At 50.8% G+C, this 20,662-nt stretch overlaps 2 long non-coding RNA genes across 2 annotated transcripts; one reads left to right on the forward strand and one right to left on the reverse strand.

The window, feature by feature from the left end:
• The first annotated feature begins 6,301 nt into the window (after positions 1–6,301).
• On the forward strand, positions 6,302–10,755 carry LOC147651968 (uncharacterized). Its single transcript, XR_015290038.1, has 2 exons — positions 6,302–6,917; positions 8,750–10,755. It is a non-coding gene; the product is annotated as an uncharacterized LOC147651968 (long non-coding RNA).
• Positions 10,756–15,127: 4,372 nt separating this feature from the next.
• Positions 15,128–20,320, reverse strand: LOC147651969 (uncharacterized). Its single transcript, XR_015290062.1, has 2 exons — positions 16,485–20,320; positions 15,128–15,948 (listed from the first exon to the last, which is right to left on the reverse strand). It is a non-coding gene; the product is annotated as an uncharacterized LOC147651969 (long non-coding RNA).
• Between the last annotated feature and the right edge of the window lie 342 nt (positions 20,321–20,662).

Genomic DNA, 20,662 nt, shown 5'->3' on the forward strand with positions numbered 1-20,662 from the left:
GTTTTGGTCTGTCTTGATTTGATGGAGTGATTGCTGTGGAAGGACTGGGAGGTTTTGTGGTTTAAGGTGAAAGAAGTTCAGCAGCCTTGGCAAGTAAGTGTGCCAGTTTACAAGGTGAATCTACAGAAACCCCCGTGCTTCAGCTGCAATGTACAATCTCTGAGGCTGCTGCTGTCGGGGTGCCTTTGTTCTGTTGGTTTGGGAACCCATATTCTACACAGCATCATTTGTCAGAACTCCATTTCACTTGTACAGTCCCTCTGTTTTCCCACTTCTGAATGATGGTTTTCTCCATGCCTTTACCATGGGGAATTCTGGGTGATAAAAATAATACATATTCCATAATGTTTTTCGTTTCCTCTTGGAGTTTTTTCTAGTTTTCAAATAATTACCTTTTGTTTCTAGCTGGGGGCAAAATGCATTTGCAGTTTCAGTGGTTTTTTTTCCCAATTTCTAATCTTACTTGGGCACTAGATAAGGGAGAAAAATGCCCTAGTTTCATGGAAAAGATTCTGTGTTATTCCATGCCTTGAAATGAATTAAAATACGGTTCTATTGCTCTCTGTTTCATTTCTTCACTTCATTTGGTAGAGTTTAGAAATCTCTTGCCATGAACTAGGTAGTGCAGAGTGCCTGCCTTGCTGTGTTGAACTCCTGGGTGAGCATGCCAGGCTTAGTTTAGAGATTTGCTTTTAAACATCCCTTATTCCTTGTGAAATCTATCATTTGGTTTGTTTGTAGTTGTGTTAGAGGATAAAGAGGAGGGGGATCAGCCTGGAAAATTTGTCATCTGAACTGAATTTGTACCCTTTAGGCCATCAGTGACTGCTCCTTAGCTTTCTCAAGGTATGAAGGACACTGGGAGTTCCTCCCAGACTCTTCTTTTGGGACAGCAGTCCTTTCTCTTTGGCTCCATGAGATGCTCTGCACAGGAGTGCTTGAGCTCTGAAGGGCAGGGGCATTCCATGAGGGTGAATAATAAAGAACTCCTGTAGCCTGAACTGTTTCCAACTTAACCCAGCAGAAGGAATTGTTTCCCAATTCTGAGTCTAATGGTGCTGCTGACAAATTGTGCAGTTTCAGAGCAGCAGTGCAAGATGTGCAAGGGGCTTGTGTGGAGGGAGAGCAGCAGCTTGTAACACTGGACCTTTGTCCCGTGGGCAGCTGTGCGATTTTAAGTGGGAATGTTCCGGAGGGGTGTGGAATTGAAGAAATGTTTGGAAGATTTGTAGGTTTGTTGCTGTAGGTGTGAAGGGTGGGGACAAGTCTTGTCCAGTGGCCGACCAATTATTAGTTGAGGTACTGGGAGAGCATCTGAGGATGGTGTTGCTGTTGCATGTGATTTTTCTGGAGGCCATCTGATGCACACAAGATTTGTTATGACTACCAGGATTGCAACTAAACAGAATGCAGTCATTTTTCTTGTAATTTAGTGCAGCATCTTTTGATCCGTGATGAGCTGAAGGCTCAGTGCACAAGGCTGAAAGGAAATGGCACGCTCTCAAGAGATTTTGGTCTTTGCGGCTTCATGAAGGTGGATAGGACATAATTCCTTCGCTCATTGGAGCTGCAGAGTTTAGTTTGATCTCCTCTGTTTCTAAGCAGTGCTAAAAGGTGTTCCTTCCCTCAATTTTGATGGCAGCAGAGAGTCAGCTAATGAATGTGGATCTAGGTAAGGTTTGTGGAACAAAATCAAACACAATTGTCTGAAAAGCTGTTAGACATGCCTACAGTCAGTGTCAACAGAGAAGGAAGAGGTTAAAATTCCATCTTAATTTTAGAGCTCTTCCTCTCTTCTGCCTGCTTTTCCCATAGTGCATATGGAACCAGCATAGTTCATTTGATCCCTACCCCTGAGTGCAGCAGCTCACCTGCTTTCTGCTGCCCGCCTTTGCTTTCTTGTCAGATGGAAACACTGAAATAGAAAAGGTGATGTGACTTAATTGACTTCATTCAAATGCCTTGGCAATTGAATTTCTGTCTCTTGGCTGGATACTCAGCATCTCTAAGTGCAGAATCCTCCCTGGCACCGTATATCCTCGCCTTGTCCCTGCCACCACCACTCAAATATTTTCCTTTCATTGTAAAGTGAGTGAGATTTTACTCGGGTGGAATTCTGCAGTGTTAGGGAATGAAGGCTTTTTCCTTCCTCATTTTTTTATAATGAATTTCTTTTTTATTCTATTCACACCTTCTGAGTGAGCCTTTCATAAGGGCTTCTGTATTTCACAGAGGCTACACCTATTTGGGTCTGAAGACTTTGATACAATTGTAATCACTTGGAAATGGAACCTGTTTGATTTGTATGGAAGGCAGCCATTCTCCCTGTTCCAAACTTCCTAAAATTGTTTATCCACGTTGAAAAAAAAAATACCTCTTGGAGATAGTCGAGACAGTGCATGATGGTGATTCCAGGGATGGAGAAGAAGGACCATCGCCTTCCTCACACCAGCAAACTTGAGACTAATAGTCAGGTCTGCAGTTCTAATTTTAATCCACAGTAATCTACAGACAATCCTTTATTATTTAAAAAGCTGATACCATCAAGTTGGAAGCAAGCTGAAGTTGGAAGAGTTAGGTTTCTTCAAAGCTCTTGTTTCCAGCAGGATTGGAGAGCCTTTACCTTTTGTAACAGGAAGGTTTTAAATTTGTAATGCTGACCTTGCAACTGGAACTTGGTGGCTCCATTGTTGCACTTGCAGCAGCCAGATGACCTCAAAGGAGAAGTGCGTTGTTCTGACTTCTGTGGAAGCAGTGGCTGCAAATACCATCAGGAAGTGCTGGACTGGCAGGACATTGGATGGATGCTCTTAGGCCACAGAGCTGGAAATATCAGCTGTAGCCACATGGTAAGTCCATTTATGTAATTCCAAATCTGTTCCTCACACGATCTGTGCTCCTCTATTCTGTATCAGCTTGGTGAGGAGGTAGATGAGACTGTTGGGGGAAAGAAACCACTTATATTTAAAGCAGAGTAACTGTCCTATTATAAATGATGAAGATAAACCTGTGAGGCTACCAAAGAAATCTTTCTTTGTCTTCCAGTTAATAACTTCAAATGGATAACAAATCTATGCTGTATAATCTGCTTTGGATGGATTTCCTTTGGAACATGTGCTTCTTCCTGAATTACAGAACTGCAATATTTTCACTGCTTCCCAGCTCTGCCATCCCAGCATCTCCCCTGCTTCCCAGCCCTCTGCCATCAGCATCTCCCCTGCTTCACAGCTTCCCAGCCAGGTCAGTGCACTGGGGGCCGGGGTGGGCAGTGGGTTATGGGGTTTTGGGATGCGCAGGGATCCCAAAGGAGCCCCTGTGGAATGGGCCCGACATCCCAGCGTGCTCCCGGTGCCCCGGCAGGGCGGTTTGCCTGGAGAAGCTGTCAGGCAGGATTTGCTGGGTTTTTCACAGCTCTGATTTCTCCATCCCCCGGAGTGCCCTTGCTAAGAGGAAGCATTGATTGCTGCCAGGCAGCACACACACGTGGGAATGTGATTCATTCCGGCCCAGGCCTCAGAATAACTTCTGTGAGCTGTTATCCCTGCTAAAATGAGCCTTTTCACAGTTCTCTCTTTCCACCTAGCGCACACACACACACACACAGTAAAATTACAGAGGGAAATAAACTTCCCTTGGCTTGGGAAGAAATTTTGTGTTGTTGTAGGGAGCTCTTTCTGAAGGAATAACAGGTGCCTTTCTACTACAATAATTTATATGGAAACCCAGCACCGTGTTTATTTGGTGTCAGTCTAGGGTGAACAGAAACCAGCACAGGCAGCTGGAAACAAAGGTCCTCTCGTCCCATTCCACAATATTGGTGTTAAAAATCTCTGTTCAAGGCCAGATTCCACCACAGGAATCTGGCTAAGAAAATAAGAGCTTATTCAATAAGAAAATGCCGCACTCAGAATGTTTCTTTGCATTAGGATTTTCCCAAGTATCTCGTTTAGCTTTTGTTAATAGGTTAAAGGTAAAAGGGTTTTGGTAACCCTTTTTAAGTGTACCTATTTCCTCTGTTAAATGGGAGAACAGGAGTGCAAAGCCCTATGGATGGGGGCTGCTGGAGAGATCCTATAAACCTGATTATGTCCTAGAGACCTGAGTCATCATTTCATCCCATTGCAAAGTCTCTTATTCTTTCAGTTCAGTTAAACCTGCAAAGAATTCAACCCTTAGAGCTTTAATATTTTTAAAGAGACAGTCATGTCCAGAAGGTGTCTCAAGGTGTTTGTTCCATCAGGCTGGGTTTGATATCCCTATTAAAAATATATATGGCTCAATTGATGAGAAAATCTTCTTCAGAGAGAAGGATTTTTCTTCAGCTTAAAATCTGAACTATAAAATTGAGTACAATAAAGTGAAGAGTTGAGTCATGAAGCAAGGGATAGAAAAGAAAAATGACCATGCACATCTTGTGCTGAAACTGCTTGGATTTATTAGGAAAGGTCCAGCAAAATCCTCTGTTAGGAAGCCAATTAGAATTATTTATTCTATTGAGGGGGTTTGTGCCAGATCTGAAGAAATCCCTTGAAGAAGGAAACTTATTTGAAAGCTGCAAACATAAATGTTCTTTTTTTGACCGAGTGATGGAGAGGTGAACAGAAAGGGGTGGCTTGGGGCCTTGCCTTGTGGCAAAGAGCAGAAGGGGCTCTGGCAGGACAGGGAGCAATCCGAGCGCTCGGGTTTTGTTTCATTTGTGGCTCAGCACGGTCGGCTTCGCTGCGGGCAGGCCCGGGAGCAGCGGGTGAACAGCGTGGGGACAGCCCGGGCACGGCTCTCTGCCCTCTGCCCAGGGCAATCCTGGCACTGCCGGGAGCTCCGGCCGCTCCCGCTGATCCTTCCCTGCGCCTCCGGGAGCAGGGATGTATCCGGTAACGTGGCACAGGCGAGGGCAGACGTGTTAAAGGTGAAACTTTGCCATGATTGTCCTTACAAACTCTTGGTGCTCCTTTTCCTTCCTGCTGCCGTCACTTACCTCCAGGGGCTGCTGGGTCAGTGTTTGTGTTTGGTGCCGCTGCTTCCTACAGCAGAAACATTTTGTAGCTACAGATTTGGAAGGAGAATAATGCTGTGTTCTAATTTATTTTTGAAAAAGCTGCGCTTAGCAAAGGTTCAGAAAGCGTGGGCCTAGGACCCTGCTGTTGCAGCACTTGATGGGAGGAATCCAGGTAGGCAGGGAAGGGGCAGGTTTCTCTTCCAGCTGTTGTGAGCTTTGCTGCCAGGTTTGGAGCAAGTAGGAGTGGTGCTGTGACCCACGCAGTTGGAGCAGGCAAAGGTGACCTGTCTCTAAAGAAGTGCCACGATGGTGCAGTGATGATCTCCATCTCAGCACTCTGACTCTCTCGGGATGCAGGGACATCCTCTGGTTGATGGGCCTTTCCTGCTCAGAAAACTCCATCCTGGGTCTTCTGGCCCAGTGTCAGAGCAGGGGCAGCAGACAGAGAAATGGGGGTGGTTGTGCACTTTTGTGATCCAGTGTTCTATGAAGCATATTATGCTAAGAAGCATAATCAGTGCCAGAAGTTGAAATTATTTGTCAGTAGCTCAGGCTTTCGCAAGAGCTGTGAATTTGGGTGGAGGTGAAAATCAGTCCCTGTGGTTTTGTGTTCCATTACAGGAATTCACAGCTAGTCCTGGGCTGAGGGCTGACCCTCTCCAGGACTGGGGCTCCTATTTTATTCCTGGGTAGAGGACTGTCCTGGGGGCATGGTTTGGCTGGATGATGGCTGTGATTGCTGTTTGTGGGACACCTATTCAATTTCCAGATTTGACACTGAATTTCTCTATGATTCTGAACCATTGCTGTATGAGCTTTATCGATAAAATGCTTGATCATCCAAAGTAGGAAACAATAAATGATCGTTCAGCAGATTTGGAAGATGGGTGCAATTAGTCAGATAGACAAAGCCAGGCCTTTCATCATTCCATTTCATCATGATGGGTTATGATATGAAATAAAAACCACTAGCATTTCAGTCACTCATAGATCCTTTTCTAGAAATACTCTGTAAGAGAATTTTCAAACCCATGCCTTTACCAAGCACCACATAATGAGGTAATAGCAAGTGCTGTTTCATGTATAAAATGAGAGATTCAATGTTTCAGCTCCAGGAGAAACAGATTCTATCCACAGAACCTGAGGTGTGTTGAGCTCGGTGCTGTCCGCAGCAAGCAGAGCTTTTCCGTGTCAGCTCTTGTAACTCACCTTACAAACTCAGTAAGGCACAGCAATCCTCAGTGCCAAGGCTGGAATCTTCCAAGGCTGAGGTCACAGAGCTGCAGAAGCTCAGGTCCCTTTGCCAGTGGAGTGGGCTCTGTCTGCACCACTCGTTGTTTTATTGTTCTCCTCTCCTTGCAGGCACACTAAACCCACCACAGTGGATTTGAGTAAAGCGGGGATTCCTTGGTGTTTGCCCCTGCTGTTTCTAGAGAACGGGGTCTCCTGGGGGGCATTAGGAGTGAACTCCCTCTCTCCAGTCTTGGAAATGCTGGATCACATCTACCTTGAGCCTCTGATTCATTTTGACACCACCTTCCATATTCCTGCCTTAAAGGTCCAAGCTGCTCCTTTGGCAGCGCCATCTGCCAACCGCGAGTGTCGGTGCTGAGGAGAGTGACAGGCGGGACAGGTTAATGTGCTCTTTATCAACTGAGCCCAAGAGATGCTCTTGAGAAGAGACTGGGGAGATTCACCATAAGCATTCCTGAGTCTGTCAAAAGCTCAGCTTAAGCTTCCTCTCAAACAGAGTCAGCGTCGTCGCTGTCATAGCTGAGGAGTGCAGGGGGACCAGGGGGTGCCAGGTTTTCCTGTCACTTAGCGCTACTCCATCGATGAACCTGACTGCAGAATCTGCAAAGGTGCCCTCCAGACAGAACTGGTTTCACAGGACCTCACTGTCCAGAGAGCTCCAAGAGAGGTACTTTGTGTTTTTCTCATCTCTGTTTCTGGAGCTGAAAAACAGACAAAGGAATTTTAAAGTATTTGGAAAAAACCCAGAGCAAGCTCCGTTTATTCCATGTATGTCCACAGTGGCACTGCAGCTTTAGCTGGAGTGTTTGGCATAGTAAGATTGGTATGGATACCAAGAGGGAGAACAGGGTTGATTGGGATAAGGAGCAGGAAGGATAAGTGGCCCACAACTCTCGATGAGGAACATCTCCAGGAGCAGCGGTTCCCTGTTTCCCCCCAGCTGAAGAGCTTGGGGTCGGCAGCTGAAGTTACCACGGGCCAGTTTGAGAAATGAGAGGTCCTGAAGCCACTGAACGTGGCACCTCAGACTGCTGCTGGTGCAGGCAGCTCAGGAATGCCAAACAATCCATCAGACATTCATGGGCAGGGGCAATAGTCACTAAACAGAATCCTCTGCCATGGCCCAGTAAATTCCCAGTAAGAAGGGAAGTGTAGCCTGGGAGAGACCAGGCCAGTCCTCACAGTCAGGTGATTTTATCCCTGAACTCTCCTGCTCTCTCTCAGGAGCCAGTTCTGGACTCGTCCCTGGGCTGGGCAGGGGCAGTCTGTGCCTGTCTGTTTTTCCATGCTCCTCGTGGCTGCCTCTTACTGCTCTGGTTTAGGGTGCTAGAGGATGGCAGGTGAATTACAGCTTTTGTGCTGGAAAACACATTTTTTATACTGAGCAGAAAATAGTCCATCTGTTGGGGGGGAAATAATTGTAATTTACCTAAACACTCCGAAAAGGTACTTTCTCTACAATATGTCTGTTTGTCTGGATTCCTCTGACTTTGGGAATATGCAGTCACAGAATCATTTGGGTTGGAGAAAATCCCTCAAGATCCCTGGGTCAAACAGTGAAACATTAAATGGGCTTGGGCTGCCTACAAAGAAATGATTGCCTTGGGTCTTGGCAGTGCTGCCCTTCAGGCTGTTCAAAGCTGAGCCCAGCTCAGGGTGGTGTGACACATCATCCTGGAAAAAATTTCATATGTCTCTTCAGGCCACTTTCTGGCCTTGCAGAGATCATAACGCACTTTTCTTCCCCTTTTAATCTTTCTCCTTGCTGGCAAGGAAATGAAAGGAGGGAGAGATGATGTGAGAGGAGCTCAGTGAAGGGCACTGGCAGAGTTCCTCGCTCTGCCCTTTGCAATGAGGAGGGGGAGCATTGCCCAGCAGGCAGGAGATGGAACTGGTGGGGATGCCTTGTGAGGAAGGTGTAAGGAATGAATATGTGTAGAGGCCAAGTGAGTGCTGAGGGTGGATCCTGGAGATGCACAAAGACATTCTCCCAGCCATGGGAAGAAGCGGTTTCTCACATTCCTGGGGATATCAGGGTGGCTGTAGCTGCTGTTCCCATTGGGACTCTCACCCCAGGGCTCAGGCCATGGCCAGCAATGATTTCTGCCAGGTTATGGGGATTGCTGGATGTCTCCTTTGCTGCTCAGTGATGCTCAGCAGTCTCAGTTCTGGTCAAAACAATTTTGTAGTGGGAACTACAAGGCATGGAGACAACTGGAGCGGTTTTCACAAGGACGTCTCTCCCTCATGAATGAAGGGTGCAATCCCAGCAGGGCAGGGGCAGCTCTCCCTGCCTGAGTTTCCTCTCAGGACCTGAATGAGCCTCAGTGTTTGGCAAGAGAGGGGCTCCAGTGAACTGTCTCCTTTCTCCTCTTATTGGAGTCCCAGCTGCAGACAGAAATAAGCAATGAGGAGAAATAATTGTTTCGAATTACTGAAAATTAATCTTGATCACAGCCTCCAAAGCAAGAGCCACGATCTTTGCATTTGCATTCTCAGGAGAGCACGAGAAGTCACTGCCAGGCTGCAGTGCTGGTGGTGTCTCAGCGAGCAGGAAATGGGGTGCCTCGGCTGCACTGCTCATAAGCACTGGATCCAGTATTCCTGGGTGAATTTCCAGGCACCAGGCGCATCAGTCCCCATCCTCAGGAGAGGCTTCCAGCTCCCCAGCTGCTGTCCTGGCAGCAATCCGTGAGCTCTGGGACACCAAAGGTTTGCAGCAGCCCGGCTGACCCTGGGGAATGTGCGGGGGTGGTGGCTGCCCTGGGCAGGGCGAGGAATCCCTGCTGCTCACAGGTGGGAACTGGCCGGGCACAGCAGGGAGGAGCCAAGGGAAAGGGACACGAGCTGGGGCAGAACAGAGCAGGCTGAAGGCAGCAGCTGCTGGGGGAGCTGAACCAGAGGCAGCCCGGGCAAGGCAGAGGATGGCAATGCCGAAAGGTGAGTGTGCCAAGCCTTGCCAAGGGCAGAAAGCAAAAGTCCACACAAGCAAGAGACAACAGAAGCCGTGAAGATAAAAAGACTCTTTAATTTGCCTTTTAATCACAAAATGAATGCTTTGCCTTCCAAGAGGCCTTTGTTTATCCCTGGGCTTCTCAGTCCTCATCCTGGAATATCTGAAAGGTCTTGGACCAAAGCAGAGCAGTGTTTGAGCTGCCAGGAGCAGCACCTCGCCTTGGGTGAGCTGATGGGGGTGAGGAAGTGTCCACAACCCTCCCTCTGGAGGGGCTGAGGTGAGGGTGGCCAGGGATACTGGGATTCAGGCAGCTCTTCCTGTCACACCAAGGCCCTTCCCTTCAATCAGAACTGTTTGTTCCCGTGAGATCAGATTGTTGCAGTGCCCACACCTGGTGAGACAATGCCCGAACAATATTTCTATTGTCAAATCCTCCAGTTCATCATTCCTGCCAGCTGGACTGGTTGGGATGTGGGAAATTCCTTAGCGATGGAGGTCATCTGCCTGACCCGCCCGGCAGCCAGCCCGGAGCATCCCTCCCTGGACAATCCGCGTTGCTCCCGACACATCCCAGGCATCAGCAGCGGCTGGAGAATAAAGGGAAGTGCTGCAGCTCGGGCAGAGCTTTGGGAGCCACGCCCGGACTGCCGGGGGAGCTGTTCCTCAGTGCCGCAGGAGCCAGCTGGAGCTCCTCAGCCAGGCGGGAGTGGGCTCCTGATCCCAATCGGGCACAATCAGAGCCTTCCTCTGAGCTCAGCCGGCTCGGGCCGGGCGCTCAGCCGCCTTTCATTGCGGACCGAGGGAAGGGCTCGGGCCCGGAAGCGCCTCCCGGTGCTGCCGGATAATCGGAACCTGGCCCGGCTGAGCCGCAGCCGGGCTCGAGCTGAGTCTCCCGGCTCTGATCCCGTGGCTTTCACCGCAGGTTGCGCAGGCGGGGATGGCTTTGTGCAACGGGAGCGCGGCTTCCCGGGAGCGGCTGTGCCTGCTGCCAGGGATTCCAGCAGGCTCCGTGCCTGCAGGCTTGGCCTCATCCCTGCCCGGAAATGAGGATGGGAACCAGCCTTTTCCTCCTCTCCTTCCACCTCTGCTCAGCTCAGCAGCTTTCTAAGCAGCTCTTCCAGTTCTTACCTTGCACACGGCGAAGATTTGTCTGGATTGTCCCAGCAGCCTTTAAATATCCTCGGGATCCCATGTGCCCTCCTGTCAGGTGGTGCAGGGAACAGGCAATTCCCAGGGAGGTGCACAGCTGGAAAGATCATACACACGGCTGGGCTTTGGCTCACCTCTGTTCTACCTCACTTTGCTTTGATTCCACTTCTGAAAGATCAGGACCTATCAGGAAGATCTCAATTAGCACAGAGGCTGATCCAAGAGCACTGAAAAGTGGGAATAAGACACTCGAACTCCAGGAAGGGCTCTTCCCTTGTGTGCCAAGGGCAAAGAGAGCTCCAGCAGTAATTCCTGCTTTGGTGGCGTTTTACACCGTGTGTTTTCTACAGGGGAAGGCTGGAATAAAAGCAGCTCCGTGTTTAGATCATGTTGAGAACTACTCGTGAGTCCTGTCACCTCATTTCACAGCTCCAGCTGCCCCAGTTGTACCGGGGGAAAGAACAAGATGAAATTGTTTTTGCCATTATCTGTGTGACAACAACGTGTGCCATGCAAATGTCATGAGCAGAGGTGACCTCAGGCTTTGGTGTGAGGAGCAGAACAGGTTGGATTTAGGGTATCCTAATGGGATTAGAGTGGGACAAAATATAATACGAGCAGAGGAGCAGGTGGATCCATCCAGGGATTTCTGTAATGGAAAGCTAAATATGCAAAGGTCGGGCATCGGATTTAATTTATCACTTTCATCTTCCTGCTTTGGAGACCCAGTCAGTAGCACGGTCTTGGCCAGAGTTTTAAGAAGAAAACGCCATCGGGTATTATTAATCCTACCTACATATAATTGCCTGAAAGAGGGAAAGGAAAACCACGTTGTTTATCTTTGTTTTGAAGCCTGCAGCCATCGCGGCTGTTTTGCCTCGCGCACATTGGGATCGGTGGATGGGACAGTCTGGGAAATGAACACCAGAAGCTTCTGGCCATCCCTCTCTGCTGCTCAGGGAACACAGAGCGAGTTCTCTCCCGCGGGGACCGGCCCTGTCGGCTGCCAGCGCCAGGCACAGCCGGGCACTCCCATCCCGCTCCTTCCTCCTCCCGGCGGGGCCGGAGCCGAGCCCGCGGGTCCCGAGCGCCCGTGGGGGCCGTCCCTGCGCTGCTGCCCCGCCCCGAGCGCCGGGACCGGAGCTGCTCCTCCGAAAGAGAGGGCAGGGCAGCGCATGGAGCGCGGGCATCCCCGGGGAGCCGCCTCAGCCCGAGCTCCGGACACGGGAGGAGCCCCTGGATCATCCCCTGCTCGGGCCTGGGCATCTCCAGCCCTTCAGTTCCGCAGGGCCGAGCAGCTCCGGGCGTGTTCCCGGTGCCTCGGGAGCGGCCGGAGCCACGGGCGGGGTCAGGCAGTGAGCTGGAGGCGGCAGCACAGAGCGGGGCTGGGATAACGGGATAGCACATGGCTGGGATAATAAGGAAATGCGGATTGGCTACACGTGCCTTCGCTCCAGGGGAGCCTTCCAGCCTTTTTATCCCACGTGTGGTTTTTGCCAGTCTGAAGCAGTTCTCAGGGCAGGATCAGAGGTGTGAGAGCTCCGTTCCCTGTCAGCCCCTGTGGGGATGTCCACAGTGAAATCCACAGCCCTGTGAGCTGAGATTAATAAATGGAGCATTTTTCTGGTCTCAGAATCGGAGTCTTGAATCCTGTGGGGTTTTTTGGTGGGGGTGAAGGTGTGGAGGGCTCAGGGACCAAGTGCTGGGTCTGGCCGGGCCGAGGGCTGTGGAACAGCGACTTGAGCCCCGTGTTCTGGGAGTGCAAAGCGAGACTCGCCCGGGCCGTGAGCACGGAGCCCAAATCCCGCATTTTGGGGCTCAGGGACGGAGCCCAAATGCTGCGAGCGAGCGCTCGGAACACGGAGTCCCGGCCCGGCGCTGTCCGGGCCCGGCCCCGGGCTCAGGGGGCGGCTTCGGGGCTGAGAGCAGCGGCCGAGCTCCGGCTGCTCCCGAGTCCTCCCGCAGCGGGACACCCGCGGGGCCTCTCGGCGGGGCCCGAGCGCCGCAGGGTGTTTGTGTTCTATCCGCCTACAGCTTTCCCTGTTTCCCGTTTATTTCCCTATTTCCCTGTTTATTTCCCTGTTTCCGCAGCCGGGAGCGGCCCCGCGCGGGAAGGGCCGGGGGCGGGGCCTCAAGGCGGGGGCGGGGCCGGGCTCAGGTGCTCGGGGCGGGGCCTCGGGGCGGGGGCGGGGCCGGGCTCAGGTGCTCGGGGTTGGGCCGGGCGGGGCCGGGCAGGTGCGCGGGGCCCCAGGGCGGCTGCGCGGGGCGGGGCCGAGGGGGATTTAAGACCCGGAAGTCGCTCCCGCCGCCATTTGCTCCCCAGCGCTCGAAGGTGCCGGCACGGGCCGGGCCGGGCTCCCCGGCGGGGCCCAGGTGAGGCGCGGGAGCCTCGGCTTCCCACTCCTGCTTCTCTCTAACCCTTCTTTCCTCCCTTCCTTTCTCCCGCTTATCTCCGTCTCCTCCCCGCAAACCCCCCTTTCCTCTCCCCCGTTGCTCTTCTCTTCCTCCCCTGCACCTGGCTCTTCCCCTGTCCCTCCTCCTTGCACACCCGACCCTCCAGTGTATCCCTCCTCCTTCCTCCTCCTTCTCAGCCCGCTCCTTCTCCCCTCCTGAGCACCCCCAGCCCTCCTTCCTCCCCTCTCCTTGCCCCGGGCACCCAGCCAGAGCGCCCCCCATTCCCGCTCGGCCTTTGCCACCTGCACCTCCCTCTCGTGCTTCCCTCCCAAGGCCGAGCCCGCTTCTGTTCCTCTTTCCCGCTCTCCCTGCACTCTGTGCCCCTGCTGCCCTCCGCTCCTGCTCCCTTCTGCCTCCTTGTGCGCTGTCTCTCGGCCCTTTCCCTCCGTGTCCCCGTGTCCCCTTCTCCCCTTGGTCTCTGTTTGCCCTTGGCAGAGAAGCCGCGAGGTTCGGGGCGCCGGATAATAAAGCCCCGAGGGCCGGAGCCGGCGCCCCTGCTTTGAGTGCCCAAAAGGGGCCGGAGCCGCTGTGCGGGTCCCCCCAGCAGCTGCCAACACCGCCCTACACTGCCGGGGTTCCGGCTTTCCCTTCATCACACCGGGCCGGGGCTGGGGGGTCAGGGGGGCCCCTCCTCAGGAGGGGTCTGGGGTGGGGTAGCGAGGGTTGGGGGGCTGGGGGGGTTTGGGAAGGGCCCCCTCGTTAGGAGGGGGTCCCGGGTGGGGAGGGGGGGGATTTAGGGTGGGCCCCCTCCGGAGGAGGAGCCCCGGGGAGGGGCGGGGGGCGGGGCCTCTCCGGAGGGGGGTGTCCCGGGTGGGAGGGGCTGGGGGTGTCCGCCCCCCTAAGCCCCTCCCGCCCCCGTCCCTCCCCTCCGCGCACCTGCCCGGCCCCGCCCGGCCCAACCCCGAACACCTGCGCCGGCCCCGCCCCGGCTCTTGGCCCGCTCCTGGCCCATCCCGTCCCGTTCCTGTCCCGCCCCGCGGGTGCCGCTGTCCCGGGGGCCTCGCTCGGGATCCCCGCTCGGCGCTGTGCGGGCCCCGGCCCGGCCCGGGCGCTCTCGGCGGGGCCGCTCCGAGCCCGGGGCGCTGCGGCGGGGCCGGGCCGGGAGCCGGAGGTTCGCGCCCGGGTCCCGCTCCGGCCGCTCGGGGCCCCGGGCACGGTCCCGCTCCGGCCGCGGGGAGCCGGGGCTCTGCCGGTGCCGAGGCGGCCCCCGGGGCCCCGAGCGGAGCCCGACGCGCCGGGCCGGGCTCTGCCCGTGGCCCCCAACGCGGGGTTCGGGCTCCGCTCCGAGCCCCAAACGCGGCTCCGCCGCCGGCCCCAGAGGCAGCTCCGAGTCGCCGGCTCTGAGCTCTCCGCGGGGCCAAAGGCGGCCCTTAGAGCTGAGAGGCTGCGACTGACGCTGCCCGAACGAGCCCGCTCTGAACACCGAAGCACCGCGGCTGGGATTTACTTCAAGCCCCCCGAACGCGAAGCTCTGTGAAGCCAAATCCCCAGAAGGCGGGACTCGGTCTCTGCCTCGAGCCCCTAAAATGCACAACTTGCTCTCTGTGAGCCCGGATGCTCGCTCTGAGGGACCGGGCTTTCACGTCCCCAAATCTCAGCTCGGTTCATCGCTGTCTGCACTTGGCCAGCGCAGCCTGGCTTTGAGAGTCAATCGGCGGCACTCGGGCTCTGGAGCCTGGACTCGCTCGCTCGGACCGAAACCCCGAAACCAGGGCTCAGTCTCTGTGCCTGAAGCCCAAATCCAGGCCGGACGTGAGCCCGCTGCTGTCAGAGTCCAAAACGCAGGATTCGGTCTCTGCTTTTAAGCTCTGAGCCTGAATTTTGAGCCCCTCAAACGCGGCACTCGCCGCCTTCTGTGAAGCCCCAAAGTGATGGGGTGAGTCTGGTTCTGAGCTCCCCAAACACAGCCAAGGGTCTGTGTGAGCCACAGCTGCAGGAGCGGGGCTCAGCTCCGAGCCCCCGAAGGCAGCGCCGGCTGTCTCTGGGAGCCGCAGCAGCCCTGAAGCCCGGCCGGCAGCTCCGCACCAGCAGCAGCATCGGGAGGGGAATCGGAGCCATTTCCCTGGCTCCTGAGGCAAAGCGTATGAAGCAGGAGGCTCTGAAAACCAATCAAAACTTGCTTCTGTATCGGTTTCAGCTGGGACTTCTCATTTCTTCTAATTTCAACTCGGTTATGATCATCAGCAGTGGCTTAGGATCGGCTTCTCTCTGCACTGCGCGGCTCCGGGGCTGTCCTTAGGCACAGGGAAACCCGTCCTGCTGCTTCCCGGGGAATCCGGGCTTGGCACATCCCAATAAAACACCATCGTCAAAGCCAGGAATGCCACACGAACTTTATTTGATAAAACACGATGAGAGAGAGCCCCGAGCCGCAGACCTGGGAGCAAACAAATCCCGTAGAGCAGTCAGCTCCCGGCTTCTCTGACAGCCAGGAGTGGCCCCGGCTGTGCAGCTGCCCCAGGGGCTTCTGATCAGGAGAAGATTAAAAAAAAAAAAAAAAAAGAAAAAAAAAAAAAAGAAAAAAGAAAAATTTACAAAAAGACAGGAAAGCACCGAGGTCACGTGAGAGAAGAGGGGGGGGGAAAAAAACCCACGGCAGAAAATAAATATTAAAAAAGGGGGAATGAAAGGGGGAAAAAACAGTCAAAAGGAAAAGAGAAAAATGAAAATAAAGAGCCTAAAATAATAAAGTAGGGGTGCAGAAGAAGCGAAATGCAGATTGAACCCTTCCATGCACACAACAGGCAGCTGGGCAGGGGGTAAAGCTGATGAAGCAGCAAAACTGACCCTCAAAGCACTCTCTAAATAACTAAAAGCCAAACCAGCAAACAAAAAGCCCCAACCAAATCCCCACCCAATCCCTGCTGGATGCAGGAGCCAGTCTGAGCTGCTGGAACCCGACCGAGACAGAAATCCTGCAGGGGCCCCTCCTGTGGCACTCGGCCCAGGTGGGAAAGCCCTGCCGAGCCCCCCGGGCCTTGGGCGAGTTCCCGGTGACCTTTGGGAGCAGAGAGTGGGGCAGGGGCTGGGAATGAGCTGCTGCCATGGAAGGGCTCCCGGTGTTCCAGGAGAAACCGCTCCTCTCTCGGCTCCCAGCTCTCCTTGCCTTCCATGTGCAGCGTCTGGAGCCGGTCTGCACCTGGGGGGAAAAGGTGTGCAGGGAGCTGGGCACACCTCGGGCACGGCCTTCAGCCCAGGGCTTGCATTTCCATCTCTCCCCAATCCACTCCTCAGAGCCAATTAGGTGCCTAAATAATTAGCAATTCTAACAGAGCTGACACACAATCCCCTGGAAGGGGCAGCCCCCAGTCTGGGACACCTGCTCTGGTTCTTTTCCGGCTGTTTCCCAAGGAAAATGCTGCCCTTTCTCATAGTGCCACAGATGCCCATTTTGAGGTGATGGAAATGAGAGACAACTCAGGGAAACAGGAAAGGCTTAAGGAACTTAAGGCTTCAGCTGCACCAGCAGCGATGGAGAAAACCTACAGCTCCTTCTTGTGTTTAGGGACCGGCCAGAGCAGCAGGAGAAGCTTGGTTTCTGTTCTGTACAGGGACAATTGTGTTGTAATCCCTTTGTGCTCGTCTTCAAGTGAATGTGTCACGTGGTGGTGCCAATCAATATTCAATGGAGGGAATAGCTCCTGCTCTTTTTCCCCTATTCAGTGCTGTCCTTACCTCAATCTGAAGTGCCGGTGCACACTGGAGGATGGAAGGATGCACACTCCAAGGATGAAAGCAGGACTCCTGAGGCAGATGGATGGCCCTGGTGCTCCAGGTCTGGGTGCACAGCACCCACGGCACTTGCTGAAAAAGATCCAGCTTTCCATTTGTCAAGCACTTTGTAAATGTTCTGCAGAGAGCTGTGGCTGTGCCTCCTCAAATATCTGGTTAATAACTACTGCGTTTTGGGGTTTTTTAAACTGTGTTTAACAGAGTTACCAACACACCTACCCACCTGTCCTCCTGCTCCTTCTTTTCCTTTTCAATGATTTTAAGCAGGTGACTTTTCCATCTCAGTATCAGGGTGACATCAGGATCTGCTTTGGCTGTTGTATTTAATGTGTTAGGAGTGACCTTCCACCTCCATCCAATTCCGTGGGATCTGCTTTCCCAGCAGGGCCATTTATGATCGCTTGTCTTGGATTTTATGTATTGCTTTCCATTGTCTATCTCAGACATTTCCATGCTTGCACTGAATAAAAAGTGACAAGAAGTGATGGAATGTGTTGTTAGAAACACTTTTGGCGATGCCTGATTGCAGAAATGTTACTTGATGAGCCACAGGCCGTCCTGGGGGGCACTTTGGGGTGAGGAGGGGACGGTGCCCAAGGTGTGTCATCTTTGGCTCTTCTTCTCAGCAAATGGAATGAGCCCCAATGTTTTGCATAAACCAAGTACTCAGTGAGACTCAGGGGACACCTGGTCCTGGCCCCTGTAGCTGTCAGGAGGCTGTAGCCAGGGAGGGATTTGTCTCTGCCCAAACAACAAGATTTTATAATCCCAGGGTGAAGGAAGCCTTGTCACTGCTCTCTGTTGCTCTTCAGCAGGACCACACAAGGCCAAACCAAACCTCAGTCCAAGGGAAAAGGACTAAGGAAGTGCAGAATCACCTTTTCTGCTTCAGGACAGCATCTGCAATAAACTGAATCAATAAGGGTTTTAATAATTTTGGGAGCTGTTGGCTGTAGGGTGTGTGAGAGCTCTGATTTCTGTGTTCATTTAGTTGTCTTCAGAGTTATAGAAAGACTGAAGCAATGACTGCTTCAAGATTGCTGGGTCTGCCTCATTTCTGCAAAAGGCTATTAAGGTTGTGGGGCTTTTTTTAAATCTTCATTTTGTTTATGACAAACAGTGCAGCAGAAAACATTGGGTATTGAGGACATTTTGTGGGATGTTTCTGGAATTTGGTGGGGCTTTTCAAGAATTTTGTGGTATTTTGAAAAGATTTAGGGAATTGTGTGGTGTTTTTTCTTGAATTTTGGGGGAAACTGTGCTGATTTTATGGGGCGTTTCTGGAATTTGGTCGAGTTTTCAGAAGATTTAGGGATTTTTGTTGGATTTCTGTGGGATGTTCTGGGAATTGGTGGAGATTTTGTGGGACATTCCTGTGAATTGGTAGGGTTTTGAAATGATTTAGGGAGTTTTGTGGGACTTCTCTGGAATTTTGTGTGTTTTTTCTGGAATTGTGTGGGATTCTGAGGAGACTTGAAGAATTTTGAGGAATTTGTTTTAGATTTTGTGGCAATTTGTGGAGAATCTGTGGGATTTTACTGGAATTTGGTGGGCCTTTTCAAGGACTTTGTGTGGTTTTGAGGAGACTTGAAGAATTTTGAGGAATTTTTCTTAGATTTTGTGGAAACTTGTGGAGGTTTTGTGTGATTTTTGTGTGATTTTGTGGGATATTGAGGCGATTTAGGGATCTTGAGGGATTTTTCATGTATTTTGTGGGAATTTGTGGAGATTTGGTGGGATATTTTTCTAGAATTTGGCCGTGTTTTGAGAAGATTTAGGGAATTTTGTGTGATTTTTCTGGGATTTTGTTGGATATTGAGGAGATTTTGTGGGATGTTTCTGGAATTTGGTGGGGCTTTTCTGGAATTTGGTGAGATTCTGTCGAGAACTGACAAATTATCAGGGATTTTTCATGTATTCTGTGGGGATTTGTGGAGATTCTGTGGGATTTTTGTGGATTTTGGCCGTGTTTTGAGAAGATTTAGGGAATTTTTTGTGATTTTTCTGGGATTTTGTTGGATATTGAGGACATTTTGTGGGATGTTTCTGGAATTTGGTGGGGCTTTTCAAGAATTTTGTGGTATTTTGAAAAGATTTAGGGAATTTTGTGGTGTTTTTTCTTGAATTTTGTGGGAAACTGTGCTGATTTTATGGGGCGTTTCTGGAATTTGGTCGAGTTTTCAGAAGATTTAGGGATTTTTGTGAGATTTTTGTGGGATGTTCTGGGAATTGGTGGAGATTTTGTGGGACATTCCTGTGAATTGGTAGGGTTTTGAAATGATTGAGGGAGTTTTGTGGGACTTCTCTGGAATTTTGTGTGTTTTTTCTGGAATTGTGTGGTTTTGAGGAGACTTGAAGAATTTTGAGGAATTTCATTTAGATTTTTGTGCGAATTTGTGGAGATTCTGTGGGATTTTTCTGGAATTTGGTGGGCCTTTTCCAGGACGTTGTGTGGTTTTGAGGAGACTTGAAGAATTTTGAGGAATTTTTCTTAGATTTTGTGGAAACTTGTGGAGGTTTTGTGGGATTTTTGTGTGATTTTGTGGGATATTGAGGCGATTTAGGGATCTTGAGGGATTTTTCATGTATTTTGTGGGAATTTGTGGTGATTTGGTGGGATATTTTTCTAGAATTTGGTCGTGTTTTGAGAAGATTTAGGGAATTTTGTGGGATTTTTCTTGAATTTTGTTGGATATTGAGGAGATTTTGTGGGTTGTTTGTGGAACTTTGAGGGACTTTTCTGGAATTTTGTGAGATTCTGTAGAGAACTGAAGAATTATCAGGGATTTTTCATGTATTCTGTGGGTATTTGTGGAGATTCTGTGGGATTTTTCTGGAATTTGGTCGTGTTTTGAGAAGATTTAGGGAATTTTGTGGGATTTTTCCTGGAATTTTATTGGATACGGGGGAGATTTTGTGGGATGTTTGTGGAACTTTGAGGGACTTTTCTGGAATTTTGTGAGATTCTGTAGAGAACTGAAGAATTATCAGGGATTTTTTATGTATTCTGTGGGAATTTGTGGAGATTCGGTGGGATATTTTTGTGGATTTTGGTCGTGTTTTGAGAAGATTTAGGGAATTTTGTGGGACTTTTCTGGGATTTTGTTGGATATTGAGGACATTTTGTGGGATGTTTCGGGAATTTGGTGGGGCTTTTCGAGAATTTTGTGGTATTTTGAAAAGGTTTAGGGAATTTTGTGGTGTTTTTTCTTGAATTTTGTGGGAAACTGTGCTGATTTTATGGGGCGTTTCTGGAATTTGGTCGAGTTTTCAGAAGATTTAGGGATTTTTGTGAGATTTTTGTGGGATGTTCTGGGAAGTGGTGGAGATTTTGTGGGACATTCCTGTGAATTGGTAGGGTTTTGAAATGATTTAGGGAGTTTTGTGGGACTTCTCTGGAATTTTGTGGGGTTTTTATGAAATTGTGTGGGATTCTGAGGAGACTTGAAGAATTTTGAGGAACTTGTTTTAGATTTTGTGGGAATTTGTGAGATTCTGTGGTATTTTACTGGAATTTGGTGGTTTTTTTCAAGGACTTTGTGTAGTTTTGAGGAGACTTGAAGAATTTTGAGGAATTTTTCTTAGATTTTGTGGAAACTTGTGGAGGTTTTGTGGGATTTTTGTGTGATTTTGTGGGATATTGATACGATTTCGGGATCTTGAGGGATTTTTCCTGTATTTTGTGGGATTTTGTGGAGATTTGGTGGGATATTTTTCTAGAATTTGGTCGTGTTTTGAGAAGATTTAGGGAATTTTGTGTGATTTTTCTGGGATTTTGTTGGATATTGAGGAGATTTTGTGGGATGTTTGTGGAACTTCGAGGGACTTTTCTGGAATTTGGTGAGATTCTGTAGAGAACTGACGAATTATCAGGGGTATTTTCATGTATTCTGTGGGAATTTGTGGAGATTCGGTGGGATTTTTGTGGATTTTGGCCATGTTTTGAGAAGATTTAGGGAATTTTGTGGGATTTTTCCTGGAATTTTATTGGATACTGGGGAGATTTTGTGGGATGTTTGTGGAACTTTGAGGGACTTTTCTGGAATTTGGTGAGATTCTGTAGAGAACTGAAGAATTATCAGGGATTTTTCATGTATTCTGTGGGAATTTGTGGAGATTTG

Source organism: Cyanistes caeruleus, chromosome 8 (assembly GCF_971803275.1).
Source record: "Cyanistes caeruleus chromosome 8, bCyaCae1.hap1.1, whole genome shotgun sequence".
NCBI classification, from domain to species: Eukaryota; Metazoa; Chordata; class Aves; order Passeriformes; family Paridae; genus Cyanistes; species Cyanistes caeruleus.